General features: G+C 35.1%; 1 protein-coding gene across 1 annotated transcript in view; it reads right to left on the reverse strand.

Annotated features, from left to right (window-relative positions):
• Window positions 1–3,434, reverse strand: part of phactr4a (phosphatase and actin regulator 4a) — a 47,563-nt gene extending 44,129 nt beyond the window's left edge. Inside the window, exon 1 of the mRNA XM_089122615.1 lies at window positions 3,065–3,434. The gene's annotated coding sequence lies outside the window, so the exon portion shown is untranslated. The remainder of the gene's footprint in view (window positions 1–3,064) is intronic.
• Window positions 3,435–18,782: the final 15,348 nt, after the last annotated feature.

The following is an 18,782-nucleotide window of genomic DNA, read 5'->3' on the forward strand; positions in this document are numbered from 1 at the left end:
TCAAATCAAGTTAAATAATCTATTTAGTTCAGATAACCTATAATTTTGAGTTTCTGATGATTAAATCATTCTTCTTCATTGTATTAACTCACTTTTTCCAGTTCAATGAACTTAAAATTTTAAGGCAACCAGGTTACTTACTTTAAGTTAAACCAACAATATTTATTTACAGTGTAAATTCTTTTTAAAAAATTATCATGATTCGTTAATCTCAATAGCTGTAATAGTAAAAATGAATAATAACTGTTGTAAAAGTATTCGAGAGAGTTTCACATGTAATACGTTGCTATTTCATATGCAAGCATGTTGTCAGCCAATCACAGACACTGAATCCTACAGCAGACACGCCCCTTCGAGGCGAAAAAATGCCTTTTATTTCTAAATTATGACTATTTTTGATCTAAAAAACATACTAACATTATAAGGGCAACCCAGGAAATATTATAAAATAATAAAACAACCCCATGTCATGGGACCTTTAAAAAAATGATCAACACTTGAATTAAAAACAGAAGATACACTGACACTCCTGCAGCTTTGCATCACCTCCCTCGAGAGCAAAAAACACCTTGGGCCGCCATTTTACCGACACTGTACAAAACGCAAGAGCAATCACGGGACAGGCAGTGCTGTGAACGTGCATGTGATGATGTCAACAGCATAATGTTAACTGCGGGGATATGATTATAAAAAGAATAAAAGATATAACCAACCACATTAATGAATCAAACAGCCCACAGTAAAGAAACTGTACCGTGCCAAAGCCTGACAAAAATGAGACGGAACTGGACTGACTGGTTGTGTAAAGTGACCTGGTGTCAGTGCAGTATTTACATAGCTGTGAGAGTTTAAAGTACAAGCTAGATTTTAGCTCAAACAAGCCCCAGACATACAAACACATGGCACAGATCTAAAAGCCTGAGACTGTCAGTCTGCAAACTGTTCAAAGGGCTTTAAACGATTCCAGACGATGAATAAGGGTCTTATCTAGCGAAACGAGTGCTCATTTAATTAATAGATAACAAAGTTTAAGTTTTATAAGCTCAAATGCTCGCCTTTGAACAGTTTGTAGTTTGCACTGAAACTGTCTTTTGGACCTTGAACCGTTTGGTTCCCAATTGAAGTCCATTATATGGAGAAAATCCTGGAATGTTTTCATCAAAAACCTTCGACTGAAGAAAGAAACACATGGACATCTTGGATGACATGGGGGTGAGTAAATTTTCAGCAAAAGATTTTTCAAAAGTGAACTACTCCTTTAAGTTTAACATATTCATATTACTAAAAGCTTACAAAAACTTCTTGATTTGAGTGGGCCTTTAACTTTAAATTGTACAAAATCTTATTCCGGCAGGGCAGGAATTAAATCATTCCCTGTTCCTGCGGTGCAAACACACCAAAAGGTGGGTACTTCTACCATTAAGGACGAAAGCCCCTATAGCCTGAGACAAAACCTTAAATTGCTCAGAGAGCTAAAATGACTAAAGCTCACAGTCCACTTCATCAGTCTAAAGAGCATCAAGTGCTCTGACCTCAACTAAACAATCCTTCATTGTCTGACAGTCATTGTTTGATGCACTGACTAGATGGATCGAGGTTAAATGAGAGATAATCAAGCTTGAACTAGGCCATTTACTGAACAAAATCACTGCAACATTTGCAGGACACACAGCCACAGTTTTCATTTATGATTAACCTCGAGTCCACTCTGCTTTCTATGGAAACTCATTTCCACAACATAAAAAAAATCCTGCTTTGGTGAATCTTAATGATGACATAAATTGTAATAATTCTGACAATCTTATAGACAATAATTATTAGATAAATCAGATAAATTATAACAAACTACAAAGTCCTTTATGAGATTAAAATGTTGAATCTGATGCGAAAAGTCAAATTTATGAGCTCTACAGCTAAAACTATGGTATAGCCTTTACTGGACGGACACTATGAAAGTCAAATTTATTACATACTACCAAGTCTGTTATAATTATGAGAATAAGAAGTTTAAATTGACACACTCGTAATTTTGACTTTTTGCCATAGTTACGACATTAATTCAAAATTATGAGATAAAGTTACAATTATGACATAGCCTACTAAATGATAATTATGACATGCTAAGTGATACTTATGAGATCAAAAACCAAAGACAATCAATAAGACAAAAAGAAATAACTTTATGGATGTCTCTTATCTTGATATGGTCATTTGTAATTTCATAACTATGGCACACAAATGAAAAGTTATGACTTAGTATGTCATCATTTCACATTTTAAATCTCATATTTATATCTTAGTATGAAATAATGACGATTTTCCAAAGCAGAAATGGGTTTCAATAGTATTAAGATGGACACCACCACCAGCCAAGTTCTGTTTTCACATTACAAGTTATGACTTTAAATGTAATAATAACTATGACAAAAGATTTTTTTGTCATCATTTTGACTTGTCCTGAACTTTACAATAAATAGAGATGCCAGAACAGCACCAGTTATTCAGATTTCTGCAGTATGTGTATCTGGCAGAAAACAAACCCTGAGGTTGCTATTTCTGTGAGTTTCTACCTGAACATCACCTGTGCCTGCTGAAACTTGCCCAGGCCAACTGAAACCATGTGGAGAATGCAATGAATGTCAACGACAAATGAGTTAACGTTAATCTAACCGAGTTACAAAACATAAACATACTCAACATAAACTATAAATCAGTGTCGATGATCACATGGTGAAAAAGTGAATCACAGAACGGATGCTAACCTGACTCAAAACATACGTCACTTTATCATTAACTAAATTACATGACAACATTATTTAAACAATTATTCCCTAGACGTTTGATTTAAAAAAAAATATTTGTTTCTGGTGTTTACATTCTTTTTTAAATTGTTTATTATTGTTAATTGTTTCCTGGTTTGCTCAGCTGATGGTGTTTTGAAACAGCAACAGGTTGTTGAGCTGCTAGCAGAGTTAGCGGCTAATGTTTCACACCAAGTCAAAACATTAAAACATCACCTTTTATTATAAATGACGACATTTATACAAGTTAAAAAAAACATTACCTGTGTGAATGTGCTAATAAAATCCCTCCATTAAACTTCTTAAGCCGTGAAGAGTTTTAAACGCGGGTTCCCGTGGTTAACCTTGCGGCTGTCAGTCAAACTCTGTGAGATCCACAAACTCCCAAAATGAGATAAGATGAAACAAAGAAAGATCCGAAATGTTCATGGATTAATATGTCCTAATCCAAAACCCCCTCATGGCGAGGTTGTAGGTTGAGTTAGTTCGGTTAACCCAGTGTCAACTCGTGTTTATCGACCGCGGCAGTTCGTTGACAGTCAGGTTTCTCTGATCAAGTGCGAGATCACGGGTTGCCAGGTGTCTCACCTGAAATTCCTCCTCTGCAAACCTGTGGCGGTTCGTTCTCTTCCATGGCTGGCAGTCTGGCAGATCATGTGACAAGGAAAAGCTCGAGCTTGCAAGCAAAAATTAAAGGTTGCCAGATTGCCATAATAAATCCCTTCTTCTACATGTATATTATGCTTATTTATTTATTTATTCATTTATTTATCATAATTACATTTTTGAAAAAACTTTCATTTTTTTTTTTTTTTTGGAACTAACCCATGAATTTTCTGTTTGTGTTGCAAAGATTAAAGTTGTCATTTGATAGCAGACACTTACTAGTTTGAATCACATTTTGAACACACTGGCTTAAAAGTACTCCAAGATAAAGACAGAAAGGTCAAAAATGTTACAACCATCCCTGATCTCGCACATTGTCTGGAGTCTTTGCTGCACTGCAGATATTTTTGCATCATTGACCACTGTTGTTTTGCAAATATGTTTATTTCTATGCTAAAGTTTAGTTAAAGTTTTAGTCATTTTTGTGGTGTGTTTTGTTATTTTTATTATTTTGTTTATGTCTATAGTTTTTGATGAAAGTGACGAAAATGTTTATGGTTTTAATTTTATTTGACTATATAAAACCCCTGTGGATAGCATTCACAGCAGGACATGAATTCCTGGAAGGGCAGCTGATGTGTGGAACTTCCCACAAATCACGCATGCCATCTAGTGTCCATAATTAGGACTGCAAGTAAAAAATAAATGCATTTGTAAAGCCAATTGCTTATTTTGGTAGCATCAACACAGTCTATCTATAAAATTAACCAGCTGCATACACCTAAGTCTCGCAGCCTTTCTTTTAAAATGTATGGCTGTACAGTGTTGAATGCTGATGAGAAATCCATAAAAAGAATTTTGACATGAGCATTTGTTTGATCTAAATGATGTTGGGCCTTATGTAATAAGGTTAGGGAGGCATGCACTGTAAAAAAATATTTTCAAGATTTGTTATCACAACATATTTTCTTTTGTCAAATCAACTTTATAATAATTTATTTAGTTGAGATAACTTATTATTTTAGAGTTTCTGATGGTTAAATTAATCTCCTTCATTGTATTAACTCACTTTTTCCAGTTCAATCAACTTAAAATTTTAAGGCAACCAGGTTACTTACTTTTTTACGTTAAACCATCAATATTTTTTTCCAGTGCAAATGGGCATGTTTTTTTTTTTTACAGTGTGGTGTTTTTCGATGCTAATGGCACAAAACAATAATCTAAAAAGATCTGAAACATCCTAGTACATACATGCCCAAGTTGTTCTGCACACTCTTTCAGAACAATACACCCATGAGGCCATCTGGACTGGACCAGTAGCCTTATTAGGTTTAATTCAAACCATTTTACTGTAGCATTTTGGAGAAGTGTCACATTATTCGCCTTCAGAGGACTCGCGGCCCATTCGCTGCCCTACGGCTCTCCACCTCTTTCGCCTTTGACTAGCTCCGCCCTCTACGTTTATTCACAACAGGACCATGACCGTTTGATAAACGTTACATCCTCTGAGATAAACTGTGACACTTTAGCCAAAAATACAGCTAAATTTAGAGTGGACAAATCACCCTGAAGTGTGGCCTGCCACAGAGGGAAAAATAAACATGCATGTGTCAATGTGTGTCAGGGTGCGGTATAGCATCAGATAATGTACAGTAGAAGTATGATCAGGGTTGAGTCACACATTATTTCCCTGCCTTAAAGTACCTGCCTTTGTGTTACACACTACACACAGAGACCGACCGATCAAAGCGATACTGAGCACAGTGGAAACTACTATCATTGTTTTTCATAACAAACCGTATCTCGCATTGTAAATCACAAATCATAAGCTCTTGTAGTTGAATGATTTGACATATTTTTTTTTAGAATGACCACATAAACAACAGGATACGCTCTATTTATCTGATGAATTTCAGCACAACAGTGGCTATAACATTCTCCTTTTATGGGTGGAGCATTTCAGTGGAATAGCCCTTTTTTTGTATATTATATAATGCGTGATTCATAGTGACATGAACGTGTGTTATGTCGTGTTGTTTTATACAGTTTTTATTTTCATCATTCATCAAGTTGAATAGCAGTGTGAATAGACTTGTGTGGAGACCTGTATTTCTGAATGAATTTATTATTGCAGTGAATTCTGTTTTTGCCTGCAATAAAATATCTGTGATAAGTGAAGGCCAACATATTGATGATGACACAGTGTGTGCTGGTTCTGACTGTAAGCCATTACATTTCAAGCCAAGTACAATGTTTGTCATGCAAAATGAGTGTATGCACACACTACCAGGATGAAATCATATTTTTTAGATTATTTAGTTTTGACAGAATTTACTTCAGTACAATATTAGTTTAAACTATATATCATGGAAAAGTATTTCTGGAAAAAATATCACCTTTATATTTAAATGACAAAGATGTTTTGTAAGGTATTTTGTTGTGAGTGTGTGTGTGTGTGTTCACAATGCATTATTACATAATACACCACAAACTTTTTTCAAGTTCAAGCTTGGCTCTATTTTTTGTTACAGGTGCTTATATGAGTCCAGGCATTCAGTGCTGACTGTTATTAAGATTTTTTACTAATAAGTAATTTTCACAGATCAAAATGTTGACTGATAGTCCTGTTCTCTAACGGATAAACCACAGTTGAAAAGATTGGTGTTAGTAAGATTCAAAGAAATCAATACTTCATGAATTATCAGAAGTGAAAATAAAGACATTTAAAATGTTTGAACAGTTAAAAAAAAAATGCTGTTCTTTTTAACTTTCCACACATCAACGAATTCTGAAAAAAATGCATTAAAAAATAAAAAGAAATTGATAATAATATGAAATATGTCTTGAGCAGCAAATCAACATATTAGAATGATTTCTGAAAGTTCTTGACCCTGAAGACAGAATTGATCACAGGAATAAATAACATTTTATGGGTTAAAAACAGAAAACAGTTATTTTGAAAGTATAACACACACTCAGAAGGCAAATCCAAATAAGCCCAACAAAGCATTAACCTGAACAGACAAAACACTGAAAAGACTAACTGAAATAGATAATGTCAAACATATATTAACACATTAATATGATGAATCTCCATAGTAACTACAGTAAGTGGCGCGAAACTAAACAAGAAACAACAGGAATTAAAGAAAGCAAATTAAGAGTCCATGAAAATGAAACTAACAGAACCTAACCGTGACATTATTATGTTTTACTGTATTTTTCTGATCAAATAAATGTAGCTTTAGTGAGGATACGTTTTTCAAAAATATTAAATCGTATTGATTTTTGGAACGGTGTAAATCTTGATAACCACCAGCCAACTTGATATTAATGATCTTTTATGCACCATTTTAAATCAAATATACGCACAGCAGTTATTTTTCATAAAAGGTTTTCTCCATTCTTTAAAAAAAATAATAAAAATGATGCCAAAATATTAGTGCATTCCTGAAAGTCCTTGATAAGCAACATTTAATACCACATAAACAATGTGCTTAACCATCCCACACTCTCCCTGTCCTCTGTGTCAGAGATTAATAATAGATCCACATGAAACCTCTCAGCCATGAGCGAAACCAACTCTTACTAAGTTAAAACACTGACGTGTGATTGTGGGCTAATCAGATTAGATCACAGGAGAATGTGTGTCGTCAGGATTATAGGAGGACCAGTGGATGCAGGTTCTGATGGAGACTGATAAACATGTTCATGTGAGGTCTGTGTGAGGAGGCCTGATGGGGAATGGGGTGGGCACGTAGTTCATGTTATCACTGTGAATCACTTTTCCACAGTAATGTCAACCATACCGTATTATGGAAAAATCTAGTTTTCAGAAAAGGCACCAAACTATTTTTTCTGTATACACTAAGTATCCAAATTTTCCCTGAAACTTTCACCCCATGATTTAGCTAAACTGTGCCTAAAACATGCCATATATCATGACGAAACCCTTTTCTTGCTAAATAAAGAAAGGCATGCTTTTTACATCACTGTGTGAGTCATTTGGCCTCTGGTTCCTGGTTCATGCCTGTCTCCAGATCAGTCCATGTCCCTCCAGACCAGTCCTGATATGCAACTATGCACTGTATGCTAAATCTGTCATCTTTCCTAACCTTCAAGATGGGTCTCTGTCCGTCACATCATGGAAAACGATAACATGTTGTTTGAGGTGAAAGATTGTTTTTTTGAGCAGTGGAAAGCAGGACCAAATTTAGCAGATCTGACAGTCTGGAGATTGTCATATAGTCACACAGGAAAATGGAACAATGGCTTCAAGCTACTGAGGAATCTGGGTGTATACCCAAAGCACCAGACTTGATCTGGAGGGTGTTTCAGGACAAGAGTTTAATGGATTACAAAGTCCAGGTCATCAGCATCAGAGAAATGTTTACCTGTTACCTAACAGTGGGTCAGGAGCGGACAACGGTGAAAAATAACTGCATCACGACTCCAAATCAGGAATGGTGTAAACACCATCTCATGAATGTGTATAAAGCTTTAACTCTGTCACTTTTTAAATATGTAAAATGTGATGCCGCCTGTAAATGTGTCAGATTTATATGCATGCATGCAATGCATTGCAATGCATGCATTTATATGCATTTATAACTCATGGTTGCATGTCCAGAAGTGCAAACTGTGTAAAAGGGTAAGTTCACTCAAAAATAAAAATTCTGTCACTAATTACTCACCCTCATGACGTTCCCGTAACCCACAAACCTGTAAGACCTTCGTAGTTCGTTCATCATCAGAACATGAATTAAGATATTTCTGATGAAATCCGAGTGTTTTTTTTTAATAGGCAGCGACGTCATTGCAGCTTTCAAAGCCCAGAAAAGTAGTCCCAGAAAAACGGCACCCTCGGCTCTTCATTAAAAGCAAACGTGAAAAGTTGGCAATATTATTGTGACCTATTTTGTATTTTTTGTATTGTTTAGTTTTCACATCAATATTTTTTTTTTTTTTTTCACATCAATATGATCTGTTATTTTATGGAAGCTTGTTTCCGCCATTGAATAAAAAATATTATAAAGAATTGTGACTTTTTATCTTACAATTCTGACTTTTTTTCTCACAATTCTGACTTTTTTTCTCACAATTGCGAGTTTATATCTCACAATTCTGACTTTATTTCTCAGAATTGCGTGATATAAAGTCGCAATTGCGAGTTATAAAGTCAGAATTGTGTGTTATAAAGTCAGAATTGCGAGATATAAAGTCAGAATTGCGAGATATAAAGTCAGAATTGCGTGATAAAAAGTCAGAATTGTGAGATATAAAGTCGCAATTCTGAGAAAAAAAGACAGAAGTGTGACTTTTTTTCTCACAATTGCGAGTTTACATCTCGCAGTTCTGACTTTATAACACATAGGCTAATTGCGAGTTTATATGTCGAAATTCTGACATCTTTTCTCAGAATTGTGAGATATAAACTCGCAATTGCGACTTATTAGGCCAATTCTTTTTCCCCCATCAGAAGAGTTTAAATCTCACAATTCTGACTTTATATCATGCAATTCTGACTTTAAAACTCGCAATTGCGACTTTATATCACGCAATTCTGACTTTTTAACTCGCATTGCGACTTTATATCACGCAATTCTGACTTTATGTCTCGCAATTCTGACTTTATAACTCGCAATTGCGACTTTATATCACGCAATTCTGACTTTTTATCTCGCAATTCTGACTTTATAACTCGCAATTGCGACTTTATATCTCGCAATTCTGACTTTTTATCTCGCAATTGCGACTTTATATCACGCAATTCTGACTTTATATCTCGCAATTCTGACTTTATAACTCGCAATTGCGACTTTATATCACGCAATTCGGACTTTTTATCTCGCAATTGTGAGAAAAAAAGTCAGAATTGTGAGATAAAAAGTCGCAATTATTTATTTTATTTTTTTATTCAGTGGCGGAAACAAGCTTCCATAGTTATTTGTACGTTATACTGCCCTCCACAGTCACGGTGTGTATCAGTGCAACGCCAGGCACAAATGTACATCTTGACTGTGCTCTGCAGATGTTCATTCACTTTTTTTTTTTGTATAAACTGTTTTTGATTGTGGTATACAGCATTTCAAGTCATAACTCTTTATTATTTAGTTGTGTATAATAGCGGATTTCTATGTTAATATTTCAGAATAAACGTAAGCCCACAAGCATTATTTTTGTATGAGAGCTGCTGCTACATAATTCTATATTTTTGAATTGAGCCATTTGTGATTTTCCAACAGCAAAATGTTTATTTCTAATTTTTTTGTCTGAAGGATTATATTGCTCATTGCAAATAACAGGAGGATGTGGTTAGACGTCTATTTTTAAATGCTAAAGATTCAGAATATGCTGAAATTTGTATTTATTTACTACAAGTATGCTGCTAATTCTGGCACACAATTGTTTTCCTGTTTGTTCTTTGCAATGTTGGGATATTTGCTGGCAAATGTAACCTTACAGATGACTTGCCAAATCACTTCCATTTGTTTTATTAACCCCTTAACGCCTGAATTTATATAGCTGTATATAAAAAAATGTTTTATGTGTGTTTTTTCCTAGTAAATAATGTTGAGATTATCAATTTCACTTTTGCACAACAAATAAATCGAAATTTTGTTATGTTGCAAATCTGCAACAGCGGGCATAATGGTCAATTTGGTATGTGGCAAATGTTGCAAATGTTCCTGACCGTGCGTAAACAGGAAATACGTCCGTCACTTTGCGGTCCCACTAGAAACAAGTGCTTGTCGAAGGTCCTAGGTCCGTAGCGAATATGCTCTTTGACTGAGTCAAACGGTTTGTTGCATATTTGCGACAGTGGGCGTTAAGGGGTTAATAAAATTAATATCGTAAGTATTGGAAGTAAGTTCTTTATCGGTCATTATAAATACTTTTCCGTTAAACTTCCTAGTAGTCACAAAAAAAGATGCATTGATAATCGTTACCCTCTGAATCGTAATTGAATTACCTAGAGATTGCCACCCCCAGTTAAAATAGTCCATGTGACAACAGTGGTTGAACCTTAATGTTAGAAAGCGTTGAAAAGCGTGTGCAAAAACCAAACAAAAATAATGACTTTATTCAACAATTTCTTCTTATCTGTGTCAGTCCCCTAACTTTTTTTTTCCACAAGGGGAGTTATGAGACCACAAGCAAAATAAAATGGTTTCAAGTCAGCTAGTTAGATGTCATGTCATCTTATGCTATGATAAGAGTTTAAGGTTTATTTAAAACTCTAAGTATGAAATCTTTCATTAAAAGCATGAAGGTAATCTGATCTCAGAATGTCACCGTTCCATCATTCCAGCTCAGTCAGAGTTCATTTACAGGCAACTATGGCAAACACGGAAAACCCCACACACACTGCTACAAGAAAATAATCTTTTTGATCACATTATAGATATGTGACTGTTTTAGAAATGTGTGATACCTGAAACACAAGAGATTACAAGAAATCATTTGGCATTCTTTTTGGTAAAGCACAGACAAGGAAACAATTCATGTTCAACTTGTTGACATGGCGTCGCCAATAGTTTGATTAATGATGTTGCCATATAATAGTATGAAATGCACCTCTGTAAAGGAGAACTGAAACACTAAATCATCCATACACCAAACTTTAGTGAATAAAGGTTCCAGAAAGGGGACTTTTTTAAGTTCCTCAAAGCAGGGCCGTAACCAGAATAAACATTGAAGGGTCTCCCCAATCATTAAAATGGCCATTGTTTCCCAATATTGTATATTCTTAACCCTTGTGCATCCTTATGGACATTTATGTCTTTTCCGGTTTTGTTTTTTTGATCACTTTGCCTGTGTTAAAGCTAACTGCAAAAAACTTGGCACAGGTGTGTATTTTTATTGGAATTTTACTATTTCACCGTCTTTTTCTTAAAAAAAATATTTTTTGCATTAGGTACAAAAAATATTCCCTCTCAGCGCCTTTTAGACAAAAATGTCTTCATTGAAAACTGCCATTTTTAATCCCCGGTTCAGTTAACTATAAAATTATGCAATCTTTGTTAAGAGGCTTTCATTCTGATGGCAAGGCTTCAAAATTTTATTTTTTACAATTTTTTTATTAGATTAAAATATATATTTTTTTTTAAAGTTTGGCCTATAAAACAAATATCACTTTGTTCCTGTTTTCTGCTTCGGCATATTATAGAGCCAACTGGATAAATTATGCAACAATATTTGTGTGGGTGTGTTGGTATGGATGTCAGAGTGTGGTTAGTATGTGTGTTATAAAAAAAATATGTGTGTGTTTGTAATACTGAGAGAGAAAAACTGCAAATAACAAATCCAATCACTGTGAGCTCCAGTGGGGTTTTGCTGGCACCCAATGGGGAAAATATGTTACTACACCCAAACAAACTGTTACCCAAAGCTCATTTTTTGAGATATCATCCTCAAATTTGGAACACAACCTATTTAGATTTATGGCTTTGATTTTATTGCAGTTTTGAGTTCAACCTGATTTATAAAATATATATTTTATATACAAATATTTTTTATAAATAATTTTCATAAACTTATACCTATATAACTTTTTTTATTTACTTATTATTATTATTTTTTTTTACTTCAGCAGTAATCTGCAAAGGGTCTTCTTTAAAATGATACCAAACTTAAGTCTGTGCTCCAAAGCGTAACATTTTTATTTTTGACATGGACATTTTTGTCCTCTTTTTACCTATGTGTAACTTTTTTTAATTGATGCACAAGGGTTAATGGTGCTCTGCTGTACTCCATTGCACACCACTCTATTGGTTTTTAAGATGACGAAAAGTTTAAAAAGTTACATTTTATTGCTAGTCTGCCTCACCGGTCTACCAGCCCTCGTCACTGTCAGAATGAGTGAGAACCGTCAATGCTAATAAAGAACCTTTTATATTTAAGAGCGTGTGTGTGTGTGTGTGTGACTGTAGTCTCACCCAAGTCTTTTGATGATGGATTGGCGATCTGCAAAGGGTGTTTCCCTGCCTACAGACTGAGCCACTGGGATAGGTTCCAATATTTGTTATATACAAACACATTTCCAGTTAATGTTTCTTTACTTACTTCCAATTTGAAATGGCTATTTTATTGATTTTAACGTGACATTGCAAGTTCAAATGTTATATCTCATATGAGCTTAAAGGAGAGAGAAATGTGTGATGTTACTGATTATGGAAAGGCTATGGCTCTTATCTGTCATATAAATAAATCTTATATTTCGTCTGAAATAAGTATCATAGTTTATGGATCTGATCTTTCATATAAATAGTTATTTCTAATCTCTGGATTGCTTGAGACACTTGTGAGGACAGAATCATCCAAACTCTAATTGTTATTCTGTCATACCTTGTCATGTCATGGAAAATACAACGCCCTTATACGGTTCTGTAGCTTACGTTTCTTCCTTCCTATTAAACTACAGACAAAGCACTAAATCCACCTCCGTCTAGCCAGTAAGGGAGTGTTTAGGTGTTTGCTTAATTGATATACTGTATATCTCCTTGCCAACCAAACATTTCCTGAAAATCTCAAAAGAAATGTCAGCAGACCAAAAGTTCATGACACAAACTGATGACCTGAAACAGCACAATCAAGCCGGGGCACACACCAGTGCACCCACATGCCACAATCAGCCTTCATTACATTAGATAATAGCTTACACCATATACATTACTCTTGTGAAAAATAAGTGTGCTTAACTTTTTGAATGTACAAAAAAATGTGAAGATAATAATGTACTGGGGGGGAAATGCCATTAAATTATCTTTTATTAACAAGGTTTGGGAGAAGCAGGTGCAGATAATTAACTTAATCAACACAAGTGGAGATCAATCAGTAATCAACAAAGTAATCAACCTTGACGGTTTCTCAGGCTATGTTTAGCTACACGGAAACGATTCTGAAGAGAAAACGCAAAAGTGGCGTTGCGTCATCTTTGTTTATAGAGTGCCGAAGTGATGACGTCACTTTGTAGGACAACCCGGAAGCTAGCGGCGCATGGGTTCCCTCAGTCGAAAAGCAATGCATTTTCCCCATAGACTTTTGGAAAATCGCAAAAAATAAGATGTGTTTAACAAACGGTTGTGACCCTTACACGTTTTGTCTAGCAAGATAATCTTTACAAGGTAATCCAAAATTTATACATTTTGAAGCCTATATAAAGATTTTAAAAAACACAATCAGACGCAATAAAGTTTAAAAAACCACAAGCAGGTTATAAATGTGTGTTCTATGTCATAGATCAAAACGTGAAAATATTTAGAGGCTTTGTTCACCACAGACCTTATTTCAGGCGATTTAGCAAAAACCCATTCAAAAATCCCATAGGCTTTACAGCGAGGGAACCGTAATGCTAAAATGCTAACTCACTTCCGCGTTTTAGCCTACAGAGTGACGTCGTAACTTCGGCACTCCCGCGTGCAAATGGAGACGCAAAAGTGTGTGAAATTCAATGTAGTATGCACTTCATGCGGCTAGGAGTGCATACTACAACAACACCAAGTCCACGCGCCTGCGTACAACTTTCACCGTTAAGCAGACTTTTGCGTTTTTACCGTTTACACGGGAACGCGGCGCTGGAGCGTTTTTAAGATTTCCACTCTGGAGGGTGGTTTCACTTTTTTGTGTTTTTGAGGCTCAAAAACGCCGTTGCCGTGTAAACGAAAGGCACATCCGATAAAATATTTTTACATTTTCACCCGCGAGCGTTCTCATGTAAACAGGGCCTCAGCATCCCACCTCCACCCCATCTCCGAGCTCGGATAACCCTTTACCATAATAATTTGAGTATAGTTCATCCAAAAATGAACATTCATTTTTGTGAATGTTGTTCCAAACATCTGCTGAGCACAAAAGAAGATATGGTTTTACTTTATTCTGATGGTCCCTTTTAACAAGCTATGTTGTCTATAATTAATGTTGCAGTGTGTTCGAGTGTTAGTAGTGGTTAGAATAAGTTGACATACTTGCAAAGTTATAGACTCATTAGACCTCTCAGCAGTTTGTGTATCGAAATTTTTCAAAATATCTTTTTAAAAAATCTGGGTAAATGATCATATTTACTATAAGTGCACTTTATAGTAATGTCAAATTAAAAGTTTCACTTCAAAGTACATTTTAAATCATTGTTAATAATCTAAAGTGCACTTCAGATGCTGAGGTGTACTTATTGTGCACTTCTTTTTTTCACAAAGCTATACATGCATAGACAAATACACAAGTGGCTGGGTCAATATTGTATATATACAACGTGAAACTCTATGTGTCAGCTTTGCAGAACTAATCTATGTTGCATCTGTTGTTTAAACAGATTCTGAAGTCGAGTACCTCTCAATAGAGTGTATTTTGCTTTCTGATTTGGGGGAGGATGTCTTTCATTTGAAATAGCTGGTTCTCCTTCTACAAAACACGTAATATTTCCCTGCGGGAAATGCTCTCTTACGTGACTCCCATGAGAATTTTTTCCGTTCTTGACCCAATAGACAATTGCCATAGTAAAACACAACCTGCAGTAATGGCTTCCTACAAAAACAAATATGTTTGCTTCTGCCAAGTGTTTAGACCTGTTATAGGAAACAACTGCATCTGCAGTCAACAGCCGTACCTTCATGCACCTGCTCGCAGTCGACGTGACTCCCAGCATTCCCTCCAACACGAATCCGAGCAGATTCCACCGTCCTGCAGGAGTCACTGGGTTTACCTTCACTTTCCCGTATGTGGATGAGGGTAAACCAGAGATCACTGTCAGCTCTGAATGAGAAATTAAGATAGTTATCCAATGCAATTAAACTGACAGATTGGACTGTTTACAGAGCTTGCTGAAGGTTGTTTATAAAGGTTTAACTGTTCTGGACATCTGCTCTACGTGTGCCACAACACAGGAGTGACCGTGATCTGCATCTCGAGCTGGTATTCTCAAACATGTCTCAGGCCCGGACATGAAAGTCTTGTTTTCTACTCTAAGAAAGTCTGAATGTTGGCTAGTTTGAGCTCTGTTTCAAGTCAGCAAAGAGACACTTCTTTACCTTCATGGAGAGCTCAATTCCAGAATTCATTGCCAATCATGTAATGACGACAGGCCATTGAATTTTTAGAAAATTATTGGAATTTGAATTTGAATTATTAGAAAAATAATGCACAGGCGGTAATGTGGTCATGACACGAAGCGAAGTGGCCGTTACACCTCGGGTTTGCATTATTTTACGGCCTGAAGTCAATTTTTCTGCTTATATACAGTTCCCACACCTCAAAACATTGTTCAGATGATGCATATCAACACATTTGTCAAATTTTTGTCATTAAAACGGTCTTGTGTGTAGGACTAATTTCTTACGCATGTAAATTGACTGTAACAGGTCTTAAACACACACTGAACACGCGTTTAGGCATGATCAGTCATAAGTGTCAAATTACAAGTAGGCCTATCAATTATTATTAATTTTTGATATTATCTGGAATAATTAAGAAAATCCACGCAGCAGGACTATCAATTTATTTATACATTATTATTATTATATATATTGCATTGTAAATTCCCCTTTTGAGAGGACAATCCCAAAAGTAGGTTTTGCCAATTTGAGCTAAACTCTTGGGGCATTTTGTTGGGGCACACATACACACGCAAACATTCCTGCAATGCAAGAAAAGGAAGGATAGGAACTTTCAGAAAGAGAAAACTGGGTAAACACATGATTCAGAAGAAATTTCCTCTAAATGAATGCATGCTAACCTGTGGACAAACGAGCACCTGCATCCACTGATAATTGCCTGAGCAACACTGAAAATCTTAAAGAACACAAAGGAAAAGATTAAAACTAAACACACAAGTGTTATGACAACCACAACAATTTAGTCGTAATCAGTTTCCGTCCTAGCCGGATTGGTTCCTCTCGAAAGACAAACTTTTTCCTTGTAGTTTGTGAACTGCACATATGCAGGAATGCGGCGGGAATGTGCAGACAGCATCCTGTTTTTTTTCTTACACTTAGTCAGCTGTTTACTCTCAAAGAACTGAGTGAAGAAATCAAGAGGTGAAGAGCAAATCGGTTTCCGTCTTAGTTGTACATAAGGGTGTAAAATTCTCTACTTATATTTACTAAATATTATCCGATTGAAATTAGCTCTATTAAAAACACTATATGCCGAAGACATGTTGGTAAGCCGTCAATTTCCCTGTTGTAATTTTGGAAAAATATTTTTAAAAATATTAACGCAATTAATCACGACCTGACATTTTATAAAAACGGATTTTCCTACATCTGCCCTTTCAAAAATGTATTTGTCTGTCACAATACACTCTCAGAAAAAAAGGTACAAAAGCTGTCACTGGGGCTGTACCTTTTCAAAAGGTACACTTTTGTATCCAAAGGCTGCATATTGGTACCTTAGTGGTACATATTAGCACCTAAAATGTACATATTAGCTCATGAAATGGACATTAGCACCTAAAATGTACCTATTATCACCTAAAATGTACATATTAACACCTAAAATTGACATATTACCATCTAAAATGTACATATCACCACCTAAAATGGACATGTTAGCTCATGAAATGGACATTAGCACCTAAAATGTACATATTAGCACCTAAAATGTACATATTAACACCTAAAATTGACATATTAACACCTAAAATGTACATATTACCACCTAAAATGGACATGTTAGCTCATGAAATGGACATATTAGCACCTAAAATGTACATATTAACACCTAAAATGGACATATTACCACCTAAAATGTACATATTAGCTCATGAAATGGACATATTAGCACCTAAAATGTACATACAATCACCTAAAATGTACATATTAGGACCTCAAATGTACATATTAGCACCTAAAATGGACAAAAGTTTACCTTTTAAAAAAGGTACAGCCCCAGTGACAGCTTTTGTACCTTTTTTTCTGAGAGTGTAGTATAATAATCTTTTAATTGTTGCATCTTTTGCATTTTTATTTTTCTTTCAATTGAAAGTTCTATTACATTACTCCATAGTAACCCATAGTAATTATAAAAGGAATTTTAAACATTTTGCTAAAGAATCTTTACATAAGCCAACTTCTATAAATCAACCCGCATAACTGATCTTGAGATTCTCCTCTTACATTATGGAAAACCTTAAATGTTACTCGGAATTTCAAAACAAAGTATTGAGTAAACATTCAGGCAGCAGGAATGAGGTGGTAGACAAAGAGACTGCACAAGATAAAGATAAAATACCGTCTCAGAACACTGTCAAACTCTGCTTAAAAAAGAAATAACACAAATGTTTTTAGTCTCACCTCACCCGTATAGCTAACTTATACTGACTTTTAAGGTAAGTATGTTACACACCTGTTTGAATGCACATGTGGAATTCCCAGTACTCCGAAGTTCTGCATGAACATTGCTCAAGGAGCCACAAACATGACTCTCACATAACATTTGGTTCACATATAAAGGGTTGCCCCCTTTTCCTTTAAAAGTTGCATGTTTCATAAATGTGTTTTGTAAAGTGTGATGTGTATATGCGAAGAGGGATTTACTGTATATTGTGGAAGAATGTAATGTTATTACTCATCTGGACATAATACCGAAAATTGCTATAAGTCAATAAAGACTTCTGTGTTATTTGACAGTATGCTGTTTCTTTATTGATAGATACAATGATACAAAAATAGATTTCATTGAATAAATACAATAAATAAACTGACTTCTGAATAAAAGCAATTCAAGTTTAAACATTCAAGTATCTGTGAATAAGGAAGAAAACAAGAACAGGTGCAGGATACTTAAATGTATTACAATAGTCAGAACTCTGGACATGTAAATAATAATACACAACAGATTGCATGTAACTCCGGGTATTTTGAGAGCGTAATGTGAACTCTAAGTACAGTAGCAGTACAGTTTTTTACACAATGGACCCAGCAGACAGCAGCAGCCGGTTTGTAATTTAGGAAAACAATAACAGCATTTCTTGGCAAGTGTTGAGCTATTGAAACTTGCTGGTATCTGAACAATAAAAACACCCGACTGAAAGTATGCAATAAATACTTCCGCATTCACTGAAACGGGGGAAAAAATGAAGGGAAGGAAAAGTCGTAAAAGGAAAACAGATAAACATTCCTCACGGCTACAGCTTTTTTTCTTCTTTTTCTTCATTTAGACACTTGATCATAGAAAGCATCAGACACATTTCCAAATACAATTAAATATATGAATAAATAAATAAATAATAAAATTAATCTCTGATTCAGAGAAAAACTCTAATAAATAAAGCATTAATAAAAAAAATAGGGTCAAGGGTGGAGATTATACCTAAAGTCCTTCAGTCTGAGGGTAAAGGGTTTTATTTGTTATATATATATATATATATATATATATATA

This window comes from Pimephales promelas, chromosome 18, assembly GCF_988280905.1.
Source record: "Pimephales promelas chromosome 18, fPimPro1.hap1.1, whole genome shotgun sequence".
Lineage (NCBI taxonomy): Eukaryota > Metazoa > Chordata > Actinopteri > Cypriniformes > Leuciscidae > Pimephales > Pimephales promelas.